The sequence below is a fragment of the Anomalospiza imberbis genome, chromosome 5 (assembly GCF_031753505.1).
Source record: "Anomalospiza imberbis isolate Cuckoo-Finch-1a 21T00152 chromosome 5, ASM3175350v1, whole genome shotgun sequence".
NCBI classification, from domain to species: Eukaryota; Metazoa; Chordata; class Aves; order Passeriformes; family Viduidae; genus Anomalospiza; species Anomalospiza imberbis.
This window is the reverse complement of record NC_089685.1, coordinates 63,399,835-63,417,397: the sequence shown is the minus strand read 5'-3', so window position 1 is coordinate 63,417,397 and position 17,563 is coordinate 63,399,835. Positions and strand designations below refer to the sequence as shown.

The 17,563-nt window shown below is 44.7% G+C and overlaps 1 protein-coding gene across 8 annotated transcripts in view; it reads right to left on the bottom strand.

The window, feature by feature from the left end:
• Positions 1 to 17,563, bottom strand: part of GRIN2B (glutamate ionotropic receptor NMDA type subunit 2B) — a 217,336-nt gene that overhangs the window by 162,742 nt on the left and 37,031 nt on the right. Inside the window, exons 2-3 of one of the 8 annotated variants that reach the window (XM_068191504.1) lie at positions 15,820 to 15,921; positions 15,628 to 15,736 (exon numbers count right to left, since the gene is read on the bottom strand). The exons of 5 other annotated variants lie outside the window; for them this stretch is intronic. The gene's annotated coding sequence lies outside the window, so the exon portion shown is untranslated. Of the gene's footprint in view, positions 1 to 15,627; positions 15,737 to 15,819; positions 16,058 to 17,563 lie in introns of those variants that run through there. 2 more of the 8 variants (XM_068191503.1, XM_068191501.1) reach the window with 2 other exon arrangements.

The following is a 17,563-nucleotide window of genomic DNA, read 5'->3' as shown; positions in this document are numbered from 1 at the left end:
GAAAGAGCAAGGAAACCTCATCATCTTTTCATTTCTGCCCTGATGGGTAGAAAAGGCTGGATTGTACTGTTCTGCCACATTATCACCTCACACTGCCAGGATGAGGTGATACTCCTCTGGGGCAGTGGATCTGTTCCCAGTTCCTGACAATACTCAGCCATCCGGACCTGCCCGATATGGGCATGCCTCAATTTCTGCAAATTTCTGGTGCTGCTTGTGCCGACTCTTTTCCTACTCTCTTGGGTCAGATGCATAGCCCAGGGAAGACAGCTTGGATGGGGGCATCCATGTGTCAGACTACTCCCAGCTGCCACAGGGGCCCTGGGAGTCTGTCAGCAGCCAGAATAAATTGAGGTGGGTCTGACTCATGCCAAATCCAAAGCCAGCAAGGGGAATATACAGGTGCAGAAGTAGTACAAAGCTAATTGCCTGCTTCAGCACACTGACACGTACCAGGTACAGCGCAGTGTATCCAGGGGACAAGATCCAGAACTTGCAATTCCCCAATGAGATAAATGACTTTATGGTCCTCCAGCTGCAGCTGCCTGCCCCATGGAGGATGGGACCTTGGGGAGCCAAGGCTGTCCAACAGATCTGTGCATGCAGATCTAGCACATTTACATTCACCCCAGGTTTATTACACTAGCTTTTCTAGCCCTAAGATATATTTTAAGCTAAGTAGCCCTCACCTCAGCACCCAGCTCCACACAGCCCTGGTAGCAGCCAGGCAGAGATGAGGCAATTGTGTACTAAGCGGGGAATGAGCACACCATGGTCACACGCTGCTGTCCCCTGCTAACCTCACCACCTTTACACCTTCCTACCCCTCCTCGCCCTGATCCTGATTCTGCAGCAGGTTCATTGTGGAGCACAAAGCTGGTTCATACCAAGCTGGCACAGGCTTCAGAGGAATTAATTTAGACGGGTAAAGTCTGATCCCTTTCAGGGAGCATGCAAAAGAAGAGGCAGCGCTCAGCACTTTAGACTTCAAGGGAGAGTAAGAGAGAAAGAGATGAGAGAAAGCCTCGCATAGAAAAGGCAGCAGGAAAAATGTCCTAATTTGGAGATACAAGGCTCATTGCCATGGCAACCCAGCATCGCCCGAGAGAGGCCAAATACGACTTTATATGTGGTGTTAAACGATTCAACCATTAAGAGAAAATACTAAGGGGAAAAAAATAATGGGACTGTGGAAAGGAAAGTATTTGGCAACAAAGAGCTTTCCTCTGGGGGTACTCTGGAAACAGAAGTGAACCTTTTGAGTCTTAAGTTGTATTTTTTCCCCCCCATCCTTAGGTGCAGACACCTTTTTGTGTATATGCTTGTTTGGGGAGAATGAGTCACTCCTTACTGCCTGCACTGCCTTTCCTCCCCAGCCTGGTGCTCATCAGTAGTGGGGCCAGATCCTGCTTACTGGGCAACAGAGGGAGGAAAGGCAACTGGAACCCCTTTCCCTTTCTTAAAGTCCCTACCAAGACCTCCCAGTACAAGGCAGAAACCAGTAACGCACGGCAAATCACATGGGGACACTGCAGGGTGGCAGCACATCTCACCAAAGAAGCAGCAACATAATACAGGGTGGCAGTGACCACCAGGAGCTCCAGCCTCCGGTCCACAGCCTTGAGAAAGCATATACAGGATGTTTGTAAGAGATCTGGGATTGCTGAGCACATCTGGCCATGGGCTAAGTGAGAGAAGCCGCAGGAGTGATATGCTCACTATAAGTCATACAATGCACATACTGCTGGCTGACAGAGGAAGACGAATCTCAGCAGTTGTCAATTATCTGATCTCACCCTGAGTCCTTTCTATCTGCTTTAGTCTATTAATTACTTTGAATATCTTATCAAATTTCCTTATCCCACACCCTCACACTTGGGATACCCTTCCTCTGCACTGCTGCCCTTTGTCAAACACTCCTATTCAGCAGATCTTCCCATTTCTTTTCTTACCCCTGGCACAGTTCTGTTACATTTTCTCAGTCTTTATGAGAGGTCCCACCAAGTCTCCAGGATCTACACCTTATAGGGTGCTTGTACATGGAGGTGGGCCAATATGAAGAATAGCAAGACCAGGTGAGTGGCAAGGAAAATATTTTATCTTCTGGAGGTTATCTCCTTGTAACTGAAGGTACTAATCCCAGTGGATGAGTTCCATCCCCCCATGAGGACCATCCCCCTACAGATTCCTAAGTGCAGAGTAATAAATTGATTGTCAAGGCAAGATCCTCATCACTCATGTCTAACCCACTCATGTCACCTCATTTCCCTATCCAATTTATTCATCAAATGCAGAAAAGCATTTGGCCAAAAGGATTCCTTGAGAGCAGAGATGGATGCAGTGTGGAGGACAAGACATGCTTCTGCATGAGCATGGTTACACTGAGACACAGCCACGTGTCTTCTACATGCTGTTACCCATTCCTAGACTAAACCATTTCTTCCTGGCCACAGAAACCTAAAAAAGCCAAGCAAGATAATCCTTTTCCTAGTATTTTAGTCTAGACTAGACCAGGAGAGGGAAAAATTGAAAAACTAAACTCACTCCACTATTACCAAAAACAAGCCTTCAATGTATGATTCAAGAGATTTGTGTATTGTATAGCAGCAGAACAGCATGAGCTGCTGGCTGGCTTCTGGCTCTCTGGCAGCACAAAATGCTTCCCCACAGCTTGTATTGTGTATTACTGAGTTTTATTATAGGCACACCTCAAGACATAGAGCAACAGACTGCAGGACCAGTATATTGACCAGTGAGTGACATTGTCAGACAAAAACATGGTCCTAAGCACAGCAAGAGACAAATATCACTCACAACCTCTCTTTCTCCTCCCGGTGGCCAGTATCACAGCATGTTTTTTGCCAGCCTCTGGTGAGAAAGCTGCCAGCCACAGCTTCAGTTTATAACAATTAAGCAGTTGAAACCTCAAATACACATGTGCACATAAAATCTTCCAAGGGTGCTCAGACAAGGGCAGAGGGATCAAGCAGAGAGAATAGCTGGGACAAGTGCTGGTGATGAGCCCTGCACTCTCACAGCAGGATGTGGAGACAGCAAAGGTTAATGGCAGCATGGCTCATTGGGAGAAAATGGACCATGGGCACCAGCACAGCCTGGTGAGGTTTCCAGCCATTCCCTAAATGAAGCTGCTCCACCATCTGCAGGCGAGCACACTTTAGCATTAAACATTTTGCATGAAGGCCTATTTAATGGCGCACAAAGTGACTTATTAAATCCAAATTAAAGAACCAATTGACTATCAAAAAAATTAAATCTCTGGGTAGGTAATGGCTGTGTCAAACATTTGGATGTGCCTAAAACACATCAAAACTATCCTCACAGTTATACAACAAAATAGAAGCTGGCTACATGGCTTTGGCGAGTCTCTCAGATGACCAAAACTAACAGAAAGAGATGGCTGACTGGTTCATCCTCTGTTCAGTTCCACCTTATCTCCCTCCACTTCAGCAGTGCTGTCCCCTGCAGACATGCACATACTCCAGAACTTTGTCAGTCCCATTACAGACCATTTCAATGGCCAGACTGCAGCTGCAGAGATTAGCCCAGAGAGCCACGGAGGACTAACTGTTCAGAGGTACAGCCAAAGTTTGCTGGGCACTTCTCTGTCCGGCATTTCATCTCATTATACTGCTCAGATCTCCCCAACTCTCCCATTCCCAGGATTTCAGCCCATTCAGCAGACTCCCTCATTTAGATCAAGGCATTCATCCTCCCTTATTTTCATCACCAGGCTGGCCCCTCCTCAGCCTACCCAAGGCACACAGTGATTACAGTATGCCTTGATCTTCAGCGCCAGGTGAGGAACTGAAACCACCACAGTTTGCTGTAGGCTTGCCACAGGGCTAAGAATAAAGCTACACAGAAAGCTCAGCCAGTCAAAAGGCAGAAAAAAAAAAAAGTGGGGCAGAAAACAGATGTCTGCTTGACAGTTATGAAGGAAAAAAGGCACAATTCACATTTTAAGTGCAAGTTTTAAGTCTGCATTGAGAATACTGTTAAGGGCACATGTCTTTCTCTTCCACAGAGGATACTAACGGAATAATCCAATTACTGCTGCTGTCGTCAGGCTAATTTCTTTTCTCAGGAGGTCTGTCGTGTGTCTCCAAGCCTCGCGCCCTGTTCCCCTTCTAAAGCTCACCGATAGGAGCATGCGACACTGAGCAAGCGCGTGTCCACGACCGTGCCTCCCCTGCTGCCGCAGCCCAGCGCGCAGCGTGAGTCACAGAGCGCACACATGTGCGCCCCGTGCCAGCGTGAACGAATGCCCGGCCCCGGGAGCCAGCAGCGCCCGCCCGGCCGAGCGCAGGGGCTGAATCACAGTGACTCACCGTGGGAGCGCCCGGCAGCGGGGGACGAGCTGCGAGCGCGCTCGGGACGCGCTGTGTGCGCTCAGGAAACGCTGTGTGTGCTCGGGACACGCTGTGTGCGCTCAGGAAACGCTGTGTGCGGCACGGGACACGCTGTGTGTGCTCGGGACACGCTGTGTGCGCTCAGGAAACGCTGTGTGCGGCACGGGACACGCTGTGTGTTCTCGGGACGTGCTGTGTGCGGCTCGGGACGCGCTGTGTGCGGCACGGGACACGCTGTGTGAGCTCGGGAAGCGCTGTGTGCAGCTCGGGACACGCTGTGTGCAGCTCGGGACACGCTGTGTGCGGCTCAGGACGCGCTGTGTGCGGCTGGGGACGCGTTGTGTGCGCTCGGGACGCGCGCTGTGTGCGGCTCGGGACGCGCTGTGTGCGCTCGGGACGTGCTGTGCAGCTCAGGACACGCTGTGTGCGGCAGGGGACACGCTGTGTGCGGCACGGGACGCGCTGTGTGCGGCATGAGACACGCTGCGAGTGCTCGGGGCACTTGTGCCAAAAGCTCGGTGCCTGAGACCCCCCAGTACAGCGCCATGCCCACCTTCTGTGTGCGTATTTAGCTTGTTTCCTTTAGGAAACAAGGCTCTTGCAAACCTGGGGATGTGCGTTTGTGCACAGGTGAGTCAGGCCTCCCAGTAACCCTTGAACCTGCTGGCCAATTTCCACCTGACCGACAAAGGGGCAGAGGACACAAGGAGAATTAAATTCTTAGAGTGCTCTACAAAATACGGCCTGCAAATGCATGCAGTCCCAAAGCCTTTGTCTGACCCCACAACAGTGTGTATGATTCACCCACTCACAGTCAAAGGCTCGCTAGGCAATCAAATGGACTTCATCCTCACCTGGAAGCATGCCTGTGGGGGACAGCCCCTATACACAGAAGCCTCGGGCCACCACAGTACAGCTCTCATATACTGTGCCAGCCAGTGACTGTAAAAGGTGCAGTGGAAACTGGGAGAAAAACAATAGGAGATCTAGGGAGAATGGTTATTTTTGCAGGGAGGAGGTGTAGGCAGTTCCTGAAAATTTGAAGCTGCTGTGGGTACACACACTTATTTGGACTGGTCATCTTCTAGTTGATACAAGGTGAAGAAATGAGACATTTTTAATGCCCCTGGTCTTCACCACTGGGGGAAGGATGAGTCTAGCTCTTCTGAAATACCTTCACTTAGCTCAAGTTCTCACCTCTGTGAGCACTCTGGTGTCTACGATGGACTAAGCTCACATTAGAGCCTTAGTATATGATTCAGTTAAAGAGTCAATTAACTGTGAGATGTGAATCCAGTGAAAACAGGATTCATTCATTTGGGAGCTGACAAAATTACTTGTTCCATTGCCATTCTGCTCACTGTCTTCTCAACAAGCTGTTCCAATGTTAGGTCATAAAATTTACTTTCAAGTGTGTCAAATAAGGGAAAAAATAAATAAAAGTCTCTAGTGTGCATTTGCAAAATGAATGAGGGAGGGACTCAGAGCGTCCATCCAGAGATACCACATTAAAGACTCAACTTTCAGAAGATGGAGACACCCAGCATTTTCTCAAATGTAAGCTGCCTTAACCTGTCTCATGTTGGATGTTGAAAAAAAAAAAAGACCTATATTCACTGTTCACACTTCAAACACTCCAGCCTACTTCTTTGATTGCCATCGCTTCCTGGGAGGTGGGCAGAGCCCATTCAGATACCAGGTGTCCTGTGCCTTGCAGCTTGGCAGGCAGTGCTGCATGGAAAAGGCGCTCCACTCCACCAGCCTCAATGCCACCTGTTCCCAACCCTCCTGCCGCCCACCCAGCCCTGCCATGTCGAGGAACAGTCTGAACCTGGCCCACAGCCCGGGCCATGAAGGAGCCCAAATGGAGCCAGGCAATTTGGAGATGTGGAATGCAGGCACTTCTGAGAGATGCTCTCCCCATACACCATTATCTGACAGATACCCCATTATCCAACAAGAGCCTCTCTCTCCACTTCCCAAGCAACCGTCTCCTCTGTTGAGAATTCACTGACCCCTCCTTTTTATCTACGGTGCTGTCAGAGAAGAATCCTTTTCATTACATTTCTCCTGAGCTCACAAGGTGGTTTGTGGGATTTTTTTAAACTGTCTCTGGTAGATAACTAAAAGGTATTGGTAACCATCTGCTCAGTGCATGCCCTGAAGGAAAGCATGTACTCTCCTTGCTCAAACTCCTTCCATATTGCACCAGATACAGGACATTCTCTGCTCTTCACAAGTCTTTGTGAACTGGAAGCAATGGAAACACTTCATTTCCAATGGCAGGAGTCTCAGCAAGAAGAAGCCATCCCCTTCAGAGGGAAAGCTCATTTACTAAAAGAGGGTCAGACCCACAAATGGCCACCTGCAAGAAAGAACATTTCTGGCAATGATGATTTTATCTCACAATCTGACCCACGCAGGGATGCATTAACCCTACCTTCTGATCAGGCAGGCTTAAATAGAAGTTAAGAAAACAAAACCATGCCAGATCTGTGACCTTTGATAAATGTGAAGAGCTGGTTAATGCAGCACACCAAATATTGAATCTTCAGCTTGAGTAGGCTTGTGTTGGAGGTAGCCCCTGTCAGCTGGGAGCCATGAACCATCACTGCGCACCACTTCCTTGGGAGCAGCTCTGCCCCAGCTGAGGTGACACCACACACTGCCCCAGGCCTCTGAGAGATCAGCAGCCTCATCCCTTAGCCCAGGGGGAGTGACCAGCGACATGCAGGGCTGTAACAAATCATTCCCCAAGCTTTCCCCTTACCCGCTCAACCATGACATGGACGCTAGTCTGCATGTTCGGCTGTGGTGAGAGGATCAGTAGCTTGTCAAGCTGGTGATGTGGAGAACGGTATTAACTGAGTAATTAAATCATTTCTGTAATTACTCTCACACAGCTATAAATAATGTAAGCCCACACGTTCTCTCTGGAAGCCACAATAGCAAGAGAAAAGAGAGTGAGGGATGCTAATTAAAAAGAAGAAATAATATTTTACATTTATACAGCACTCTGCATTTTCAAAGCACAGTGCAAACAAAAATTAAGACATGGGTAGAGTGACAGACAGGAGAGGGTGAGAGGAAGGGAAGCAGAAGAAGGGAGAAGATAGGAATGAGGATAGACACGGAGGATTGAATGAGGATAGGCACGGAGCAGGATTTGAGACCCAGCAGGGGTGGTGACTTGGTGTATGCTCAGTCCAGGGCCATTGGCTCTTCACCACCCAGCTCATTACTGCTGCAGAAGCTGGGGGGGAAGGACACGGCTCTGCCTCTGCAGAAAGCGAGTGGGCCGAAGCGGGAGGGAGGACAAAGCGCTGCACTGCAGGAGCTCACACATGGAGGAGCTGGCAGCTCCATCATGGAGCTGATCCCCTCCAGCACAGAGGCCTGACAGTGACTGTGCTGGCCCTAAGCCAGGCAGCTGGTGGAGTCTGTGAGCCTTGCCCCCTCCTCGCAAGAGTTTTTCCCCCTGTCCATGAGGCCCGGGGCCCTGGAACAGGGCGTGCTGGCTCAAGGGTGCACAGCCAAGCCAGCCCCAGGCACACTTTGGAAGACCCGCTGGCCTTGCCCCAGCAGGAAGCACTGATGTCAGTGTCCCTGTCACCCCCAGAGTAATTTCTGACTTCCTTTGTGGCTCAGGGCAGAATGGGAAGGGAATATTTCCACCCAGCTGGAGGGAAGCAGCACACTCAAGGGAAGCATCGCTGCCCAATCCCACTGTCCTGTGCCCTGCCTCGGCCCAGATATGATTTTCTCAACTATACAGTTTCCACCTGACAGGTTTTCCATTCCCATTTCACACTCCTTATCCCATTTGTTCAGCAGTTCTGCCACCCCCTGTGCTCCCTGGCTCTTGCTCCTGCAGCCAGCAAGGAAGCATAAGCTGGGCAGGTTTCTCTTTGCCTCTCTGCATTTTCCCATCCTCCTGCTTCCTACCTTTATCTAGTCCCCCACCCATCTTCTTGTATCAGGATCTCTTTCACATACTCATCCTCTGTAGTGGCTCCTCAGAATACCCTGCAAGCCCCCCACCCCACCCACATTTCTGCCCAGATTCCCTGCTGCACAGCACATTCCTGCTGGCTGGATCCCACCAGGATCCCAGAGGAAACCTCCAGCTCCAGCACAGCCCATGCAGCCCCCAGGGCCATGTGCAGTTTTGAAGGCACAGTTTGCAAGGACAAGTTCTATGCAAGAGACGTGGCAAACATCTAAATAGACTCCATGCACATCTGCAGTTTCTTACACGTACAACAAGGCCAAACTTGGCGCAGCCAAGCAAAAGCACATCTCTGGTTACAAGTCCTTCCCTGTAAGACACCCCTGCTCCAGACCTGTGTCCTGCTCCAGACCTCCATCCTTGCTCAAGTGGTGGTCAGGCAGAACCTTTGGAGGAAAATGTGACAGCACTTGTGATATAGATAAATCACATATTGTCCTGTGCCACATTTTCAGCAAGAGATGTTTTATTTTCCAAACAAATAGCAAAGTAAATCAATCAGCTTGAGGCATACACCTGGCATAGGAAACTTTGCTCAAACAGTCATTGTCTGGCAAAATTTCAGGAAACCCCCAAGAGGATTTTATCACGGGGAATGCTGACCAAGCTTACAATAGATGGTACTATTGGCTGTGCATAAAATGAGTTCTCCAGCATGATGCAGCTATTCAGCCACCACCTCTAATGGGGGTTAAAGCTTCTCCTCCTGGAGTCCAGATTTTCATCTCAAGCATTGTATTTACTTCAGTTAGAAAAACCCAGTAATTGTTTTCTAGTAATTAGGTCACCTTTGCCTTTTGTAGAGCTCAAACTTTACAAAAACATTGTTATGGTCTTCTTGTAAAGGGCAAATTGCTGTGGACGGCAGCTGAGCAAGTGCCCTACAGTCATGTTTTATAGCAGAGCTGCAGTGAGGACTAGGGTCTATTAGGACTGCTGGATTCTGTTGGCACCTTTTAGATCAACTCTCCTCACTGCATGTACCTGCCTCCTTTACTTTTTTGCCTGCTCACCCTTAGGAATGAAGGATGTGGAGAGTCTGTCTTCCCCCTTCCTCTGAAACCTACATTTATTGTTATTATCAGGAACCTCACAGATACACAGCTAAAAGCTATTGCCAAGCACAGAGAAAAATTGCTTCGACAGAGCCTTTAAGGTATTTTTTTCTTACTCTCAGAACTTGCTCTGGTTTTTTTCCTTAATTTTCTCCCCATGATCCTAGGTTCAGGAGATGTTTTCCTATCTGTCTTTCATCTTCTTTATCCTCTTTCTTCCCTGCTTCATCTATATAACATCTTCTCCAGCACTTAGTTCAGTCCTATTTGAAAACAGCTGAAGAAACATGGTTTCCATATTCTTCCCTAAGAAGTCTGGAGTACTTCCTAAGAAAAGTCAGTGTCTGAGCCTTTTTCTTGATACACATATATATCAATAAATACTACCGTTTAATGTATCATAATACATCATTTAATATATTTCCCCAACTTTATCCTGTCATTCCTATGTCTGCTTCTGGCAGCTACACTAAGCATTTTTTTCTCTAATCTTAGTCTACCTCTGTTCATTGAGTATATAAATCACACCCTGACTCATTGTTCAACCAATCTACAGTACACACATACAGCTGTTTAACTCTTTCTTCATTTATCAGCTCTTCCAGACTGTTAACAGGGTCACAGACTACAATTATGTCTTCTTCTTTACTCTGTTTTTTCCGGCCTCTGTACATGTCATTCCCTTAGCTTCCTTCATAATCCATCCCCTCCAAACTTGGCTAATGAGGCAAATAAAAGGCAAAGAGAATAAGAGATTCCCTGGAAAGAATTGTTTCTCTCTGTCCTGCGGTTACTGGGGAATGACATAGAGATCTAAAGCAGCAGCATCGGGCAATTTCACACTCCGTGTTTTCAATTTCATTTTGAGGCCAGTTTAGGGTAGGGACAAATTTGAGTGCAATTAATTTAGATTTTGTGAGACAAGTTACTGCTTGGGGTTGTAATAAAGGACTGCCTGTCCAGATTGAAGCAACTAATCTCCTTGTCCGGCTGGGGATGGCACAAATTGATTTAAGACCTTTTTGTTGGGTTTTTTGTTTTGAAGAAAGGGGTTGTAATAAAAATTATAAATAACTGTTGGTCAGAGCTCATCAAGCTTCCAGATTTTCTTCAGGTAAGTGCTTACAGACTTGGAGATGTACTTAAATATCATTAGTGTGAAAATCAAGGTACAAATTATATTACTCCAGTACCCTCTAAGAATAAAATTACTAACCTAAATAAGTTTCCACAACAATTACCAAAAAGATACCAACTCATTTGTAAAATAAAACCAAACAAAATATTCCCTCAAAAATTAAAAGTAGCCCATATAACATCAAACAATTCACTATAATAACACCTAGTGTTAAAAAAACCTTTATCCAACAACGCCCAGGTCTAAGCTGGGTGGAAATCAATGTTTTCCTCACAGAGACCTCAACAGTTCTATTTCCAGGTAAAGAGGGGCAACATCAATTGTAAGCAACAGGAGTGACAAGGTTAATTCACCTTTTCTTTACTTCAGGTGGGTTGCAGAAGTTGCTTGCAGAGCTAGGGAAGGAAAGGTCTTCTGTCCCTCAAAAGAAAACATCACTATAACAACAGAAGAAAACTAACACTCTGTACTCCTGGAGGAAAAATCCTATGACCCAAAACAAAACAGCTTATAAATAGCTGCAGAAGGCTGATGTGAAGAAATCAGACTTCACTTTTGCTTGACATTTGTTGTCTGAGACAACTTCTGCTAAAGGAAAACACCCACACTTCTGTGTGGCCATCCTCTCCCTGGGCACTGGCCCTGCCCAGAAGCATCCCAGGGCACCTTAGCAGGGTGTGAGTCTCACCAGGGTACCAGGATTTCTCCTTCCCAATTCTGTGACACCCAAACTCAGGTAACACCTTCAAGCATCAGGTGTCCAAAGGCTCAGGGCAAATATGAAGGGAAAGGATATTTCATGAAAAGTCAAACTTCTGGAAGAATTTTGTTTTCTTTGTTTTTTTAAAGAGGCTTTCTTGTTGCTTTTAAGCGATAAACCAAAAAGAAAGGAATCAACTCCACATTTTTTCCCTGTGACTCCTGAAAACAATACCCTAGAAAAAAGTGAAGGCCTTGGAGATGAACTAGAGGAAAGCCTTAAAAAAAAAAAAAAAAAAAAAAAAAAAAAAAAAAAAAAAAAGCACTATTTTAATAGGATAATTAGCAAAAGAAATTATGCATTTCTTTGAAAAGTCATATTTTCATTGGAATAATACTAATGAGAGCACTTGAGGTCTTGTTTAGAAAATGAAGGTTCACATTTAAGGATTTAATGGCCCTGGGGAGAGGTTAGACCTCTTAAACATTCATTTCCAGGTTTCCTAATATCTGAGGGTTTTTAAGTGCTGTAATTTATTTGTAAAGTAATAAAAATAGTTCTAGAGAAATTCTCAGGTGTTAAACTTTCAAAAATATGCTGCCCATATTCCCTTTCTTTACATGAACAAAAGAAAATGTTATTTGTATGGGTTAATTAGACACAGATGTAAACATAAATTACAGACCCACCTGGCTTTTTATTACATATGTATGAGGGAAAAACAAACCTGACATACAATACTGGCTTTTATTGTCTATGTCTCTGACTTACCTTTTATTCTTCTTCCCCAACCCTTGCAGCAGACTTGTAATTTGAGGACACATGATACTTAGTTCATTATTTGTGAGCTACAGAGAGCTTTTGCTCTACAGAGAGCAAAAGGAAACAGAGTACCAAAAGCAAAATAAGTTTATTAATCATGTCCTTAATAAAATTACTAAGAGTTTGAAGGGAAACTGCTGATTTCTTTTTATTTTGTTCTTTTAAAATCAAACTCATCTTTGCTAACCACTAGGTAAGTTTAAGAAACATTTAAACTATTATTATCATAAAATGCAGTTTCAAAGAAATGAAAATACTGTGTGAAATTACATGAACTGCATACAAATTTGTTTTGCAGGAAAAAAAGGATAGAAATCTCTCCATGTCTGCAGATCAAAATGTGCCTTTTCCCCCCCTTCTAAGCAGCATTTTGTTTGGAATTTATTTTACTTCAATTCATATATTCCATTTAATTCATTCAAAGGCAACTTTAGCTCTTTTTTTAATTTTCTTTTTTTTTTTATTACTGAATTTCCTTCACACAAGGGCTTGAAGAATTTCAGATGTCATCCCTAATGGAAATGAAACAGATTTACACCCAAAAAATGAGGTTTTCATTCCCTATGCATCCCTATTACTTAACCTTTGAAAACCTGAGAGTGAAAGTGCTTTCCTTTTAATTACAGATGTTCTGCTTTTAGCAGCACTGTCCCAGTGTCTTTGACTTTGTCCTGGTTTCAGTGCGTATCTAGGTGCTCAGCTTATCCAACTAGTTTTGGCTTCCCTGTACCTGCAGCATCACTTTGCTGCACTCTGGCCAACAGCTACTCTCCTTCCGTGGCGCTTTACTCCCACTGTCCAACTTTGGACTTGCCTTCCACCAAAATACCAAAGAAATTACTGCTGCAGCAGCATGGCCCAAACACAGAGTGATCACAGCAACCTTTGGCAAACAACAAAAATAAAGGGGACAGGGATTTATGAAGTGGGGATAAAAAGGCAGAGAAAATGTTGTGGCTTTGGTATAAATGGAAAAAAAGAACAAGATAGTGGAGGGAGCAAGAGAAAAGCCAGCTCCATGCTATGTGAAAAAAAGAAAGGAGAATCTAGCCTAGAACAGATTTTAAATTTCAGGTTAGTTTTATGCAGCTTTTATACAAATTGTATTACTTGGCACAGCTGAGTAATAGATCACTCTTTCCTACTGTTTTATTTCCATCAGCATGCTGATGCATACTGTGTGTATCCTTGTGTGAGCAAGGGATGCAGAGACACAGGAGACTGATTTTCACCTGGGAAAAAATAACCATCCTCTTCTTCCAAGACTTTTTTTTCTTCTTCTGCCTGTGCACCATTCTGTTACTATAAAGCTGCACAGGACAAGAAGCTCTGGCAAAATAACATGACCATGGAGAAGTAATGAGGAACAGTTCCAGCAAAAATGATGGCCAGCAGCTGTGCTATAAAAGAACCCAAATCATTTTCTGTTCTTACCTTTTCTACATTCATTATCACCAAGTTGCCTTTCTCTGTTATTTTAAAACAAATAAATAGTCTATCATTAGAAAATGGACCAGTCAGCCAAATGCTATGGTCATTTTTAAGCAAGAAGCTAAACTTTTTCCAATGCAGTAAGTTTTGTAAATCAGAATAACAATTCACCCTTCCCTTGAGATACCTATAAATATAATATATGATATTTATATATATGAATATATATTAATAACATTCATAAATGTTATTTCCTTTTTTTTTTTTTTGTGATTGCTCCTTTACCTCCTAGCTGTGGGCAGAACTGATTTTAGGTAATACGGAAACAAAAACAAAGAAAAGCCTAGTCCAGACTTCCAGTTTCAGGTCTGCAAAACAAGATCTTGGTTTGTGTGGTTATCTGAACTGAAGCTTGGTTTGCTGTCTTGAAGACTTACTTTCATCATCAGTCTCCTGACACAGGGCATCCTCATACAATTTAATTTCTGCTTTCAAAACAATAGGAGAGAAACAAGAAATTATTTTCAATGCTGGAAGGCCAGCAGATATGCTCTCTGGTCAAAAATGCATTGCAGTCCTCTAGACAATACAAACTGATGCTTAAAATGAGGAACCGCAAAGCTGTTCAAAGTCAGCAACATCAGGCAAACTGAAGGGACCAGCAAGCTTCCACAAAGTTTTTGGACCGCAGAAACCCAACACTGGCAGTGGTGCACATTTCTCTCCTCTCCAACGCATCTATTTTGGATTAAACACAGATCACCAATGATCAGTGCTATTGCCTTTCTAATCACAGGTCCTGGTGAGATGGTGCTGTCACCCTAGTCCTTTTCAAGGAGTCAGCACCAAAATATGGTGCTTTCTTACGGAGCTGGAACAGTGTGAGCACTCTTCTACCCTGTCCCAGAGCTACAGCCATGCTCCTCTGAGAGGAACTAATCTGGGGTCTGTTGGACCCCCTTAGCCACCACTCCCAGGCCACCCAGCCCCAACAAAAGGACTGCTGCACTTCACTCCACTCGGAGTCACTGCTGGCATGCTTATCAGACTCAGGGACCAAACTGTCTGTGACAGAACTCTCACTCGGCAAAGTGGCCTCTCCAGAGCTCGAGTGAGGCACATCATGTGTCTGCTTCACCGTTTTCCTGGAACTAAACCCAGATCACAGTGTGCACACAAATCACCTGGTCACATTCTTCTTATGCCAGATTAGTCAGAAATTAAATGCAACACTCTGTAACTGGTAAACAGGTGGAATTAGAGACAAAAGCACCAAGGAGTAAAAACAGCAAAACCATGTAAATTCCTGTGTACTTATTTTTCAGAGGAAAAAGGCAAAATACAGGGAAAACAAACTATATGAACATTATTTACAAAATCTAATCAAATACAATATTAAAGAATGTGAGTTTGAAAAAAATCAGGAAAAAAGGATGTTGCACTTTCAGCAATATACCTTCACCTGCTATGTCACACCTAGGGCAGGATTCATGGCATTTAACTTGAGACATCATGAACACGTTGAGGTACAGCCTTCTTCAGTAATCAGTGGGGAGACATGGGATTGTCCCATGAGCTTTTCACTGCACCCTGAATTGGGTGGGGTGAATTGTCCTCAGCTGGTGTCTCCATTACCACTGATGCCTAGACCTCCAGCTGGTGGGTAGCAAACTTCTAGATAAATATTAACTGAGATAAAGCCAGCTTATAGTGCACATTATACAATATTTCTGTCTTTAAATACAGGACAAAATAAAATTTGGGCTTGAAATCCTAATTTTTTTCTTTTCTTTTTGCCTGCCCTTTTGTGCCTCAATTTACCAGCTGCATGGTACATTACAAAGCCCTTTTTACACATGACCCACATTTCCTAACAGAACACTTACTAAACCCTCACTGAAGGTGAAACAGAATTTCACATGCTGCTCCAGGAAAGGTGGTTTGGGGAAAGGGGAGGCTTTTTTTGCATTAAACTCCAGCAAAGAGGGGCTTATCTGTCACACCAAGACATATGTGGTTTCTAGCATTCCTTAGGTTTGCATTGGCACTACTGATCACAAACACACGGGGAGCATAACAAAGCTCTAAGTGCAGATCTGAACCTGTGAAATGCTGAGCAAGTTCAATCACAGCTGACTGCTGTGGGCGTTGAGGGGATGCTGAAAGAAACAATCCGTGCTTGCAGGATCAAACCTTAGCCACATAACTCATCTGCAAAGGACATGACTAAGAGTCACTAAAAGCAAAGCCTCTGTCAAGGCCCTCTATGGAAAATAAATTGCCGAAGGACTTACCAGGCTGACTTCAGTATTTTTAGTAGAATTTCAGTGTATTTACACTCTACCATATTTTAATTTAATTCATCAAATAAATATTATCCATTAAAGATTACACACCTGTGGATCAGAAGTTGTAAAGGTCAGCCCTTTCAAATTATTTTTCAAAGAAACCTTGGCCTTTCTTAAAACTGCAGATCTTTGTACATAACCTGCAAACCTCCTGTCTGCCAAACCATAAAAAAAAAAAAAAAAAAATTGGTAAAGCAGAAGGCTCCATTCATAAGGCTTCCACCTTTGAGCTCCCTGTGGGCTGCCTGCCTGCCAGAATGCTCTTTAGAAGCAAGCCAGTGGGGTACACAAGGCAGTGGCAGGAGATGCTGCCTTCCCAAGGAGAGACTAGGGACAGGTAGAAAGAAAAATCTTTTCAAAGTTCAATAGGCCAAATTTTCCTTTGAATTACAGCAGCGTAAATCTGATCTAATCCTGCCAAAGGCAATGGGGTCGTGCTGGATTTACACTGCAGGAATCTGAAATCAGAATTTGGCCTGCCATGTTCAAAGTCACAAGGACTTTTCCCAGTGCTTAGGAGGTTTTCTGTCAGTAGCTCTTGTTCAAAGATGTAAGATGTCACTCCAAGTGTGAAATGCAGCACTTGAGCACTGCTTCCAACCCTCCTTTGCACACACATAGATAACCATGCAACAGCAACACAGCAGGATAGAGAGCATCAAGATGCAGCATTGCTGCCTGCCTGGCCTCCAAAGCAGAAAAGTTTCACTGTGGGTGGAATGAGGCAGTGGGGCTTCAGCACATGTGCAACTATTCAAGGAGTGAGAGAAAAAAGGTCCGTGATTATTCGGTGACTATTTCAGTTTGAGGGCCAATACAAGAAAATAACACTGCATACTGACCATGTGTTATTTGGCAACTGAACAGTTGGTCAAAAAGTGAGAAAGTAATTTGTTAGCACCTTCAATAGCCTGCATTGGATTATTTACTTGCAAGGTAAATAAAAGAGAATGTGCCAGGATTTCTCATCTCACTAGATCTCTTTCTGAGGAAAAGCTGCCATAGTGGCCAGGTCAATTCCCACCCTTTATTCAATTAGGCCTGATTCTGCCTAGTCAAATGTCTCAGACTCACTTAAGAGCCATCTGTAAAAGAAAAATACTGTCAGCTTGTGTCCCTATTTACTTCTTTGGGATGCACAAAGAATAGTCAAGAGGGTCTTCTCAATAAAAGCCTTGGCCTTGACTGTCTGGCTTCAAGCCTGCAGAAAAGGGACAGCCAGCTTCTCCCACATCTTCCCACTGGACAACAGTAGCCCCAAGGCCACTGTTAGCCACACTATCTGGCCAAATGCACATTCAAGTGTGAACTGCTGCATGTGCTGTTTGTGAAAGGTGGAAGACTTGTATCAGGTCCACCTGCACCCCATGGAGGCTAAGAGTTATTAGCTGGCCAAAGATGCTACTCCCTCTCTGCATCTTGCCCTGTTCACAAGCAGTGGCAGGATGGCTTGTTTGTGTAGTAATTCTTTAGAGACTAGCTAGGGCCTGGGAAAACAATGAAATGTCTGTGACATGAAGGAATAAAGTAATGCAGTAGAAAAAAAGAAAGATTTAGCAGGACTGGTTCAAGCTGGTTAGTCACTTCAGCTAACACCTATTTAACTTCAGGAGCTAATGAACACTTTCTAGAAAGGATAGCTTTATTAGAGATTCAATTATATTCCAATTAAGGTGTAAGAGCTGTATTA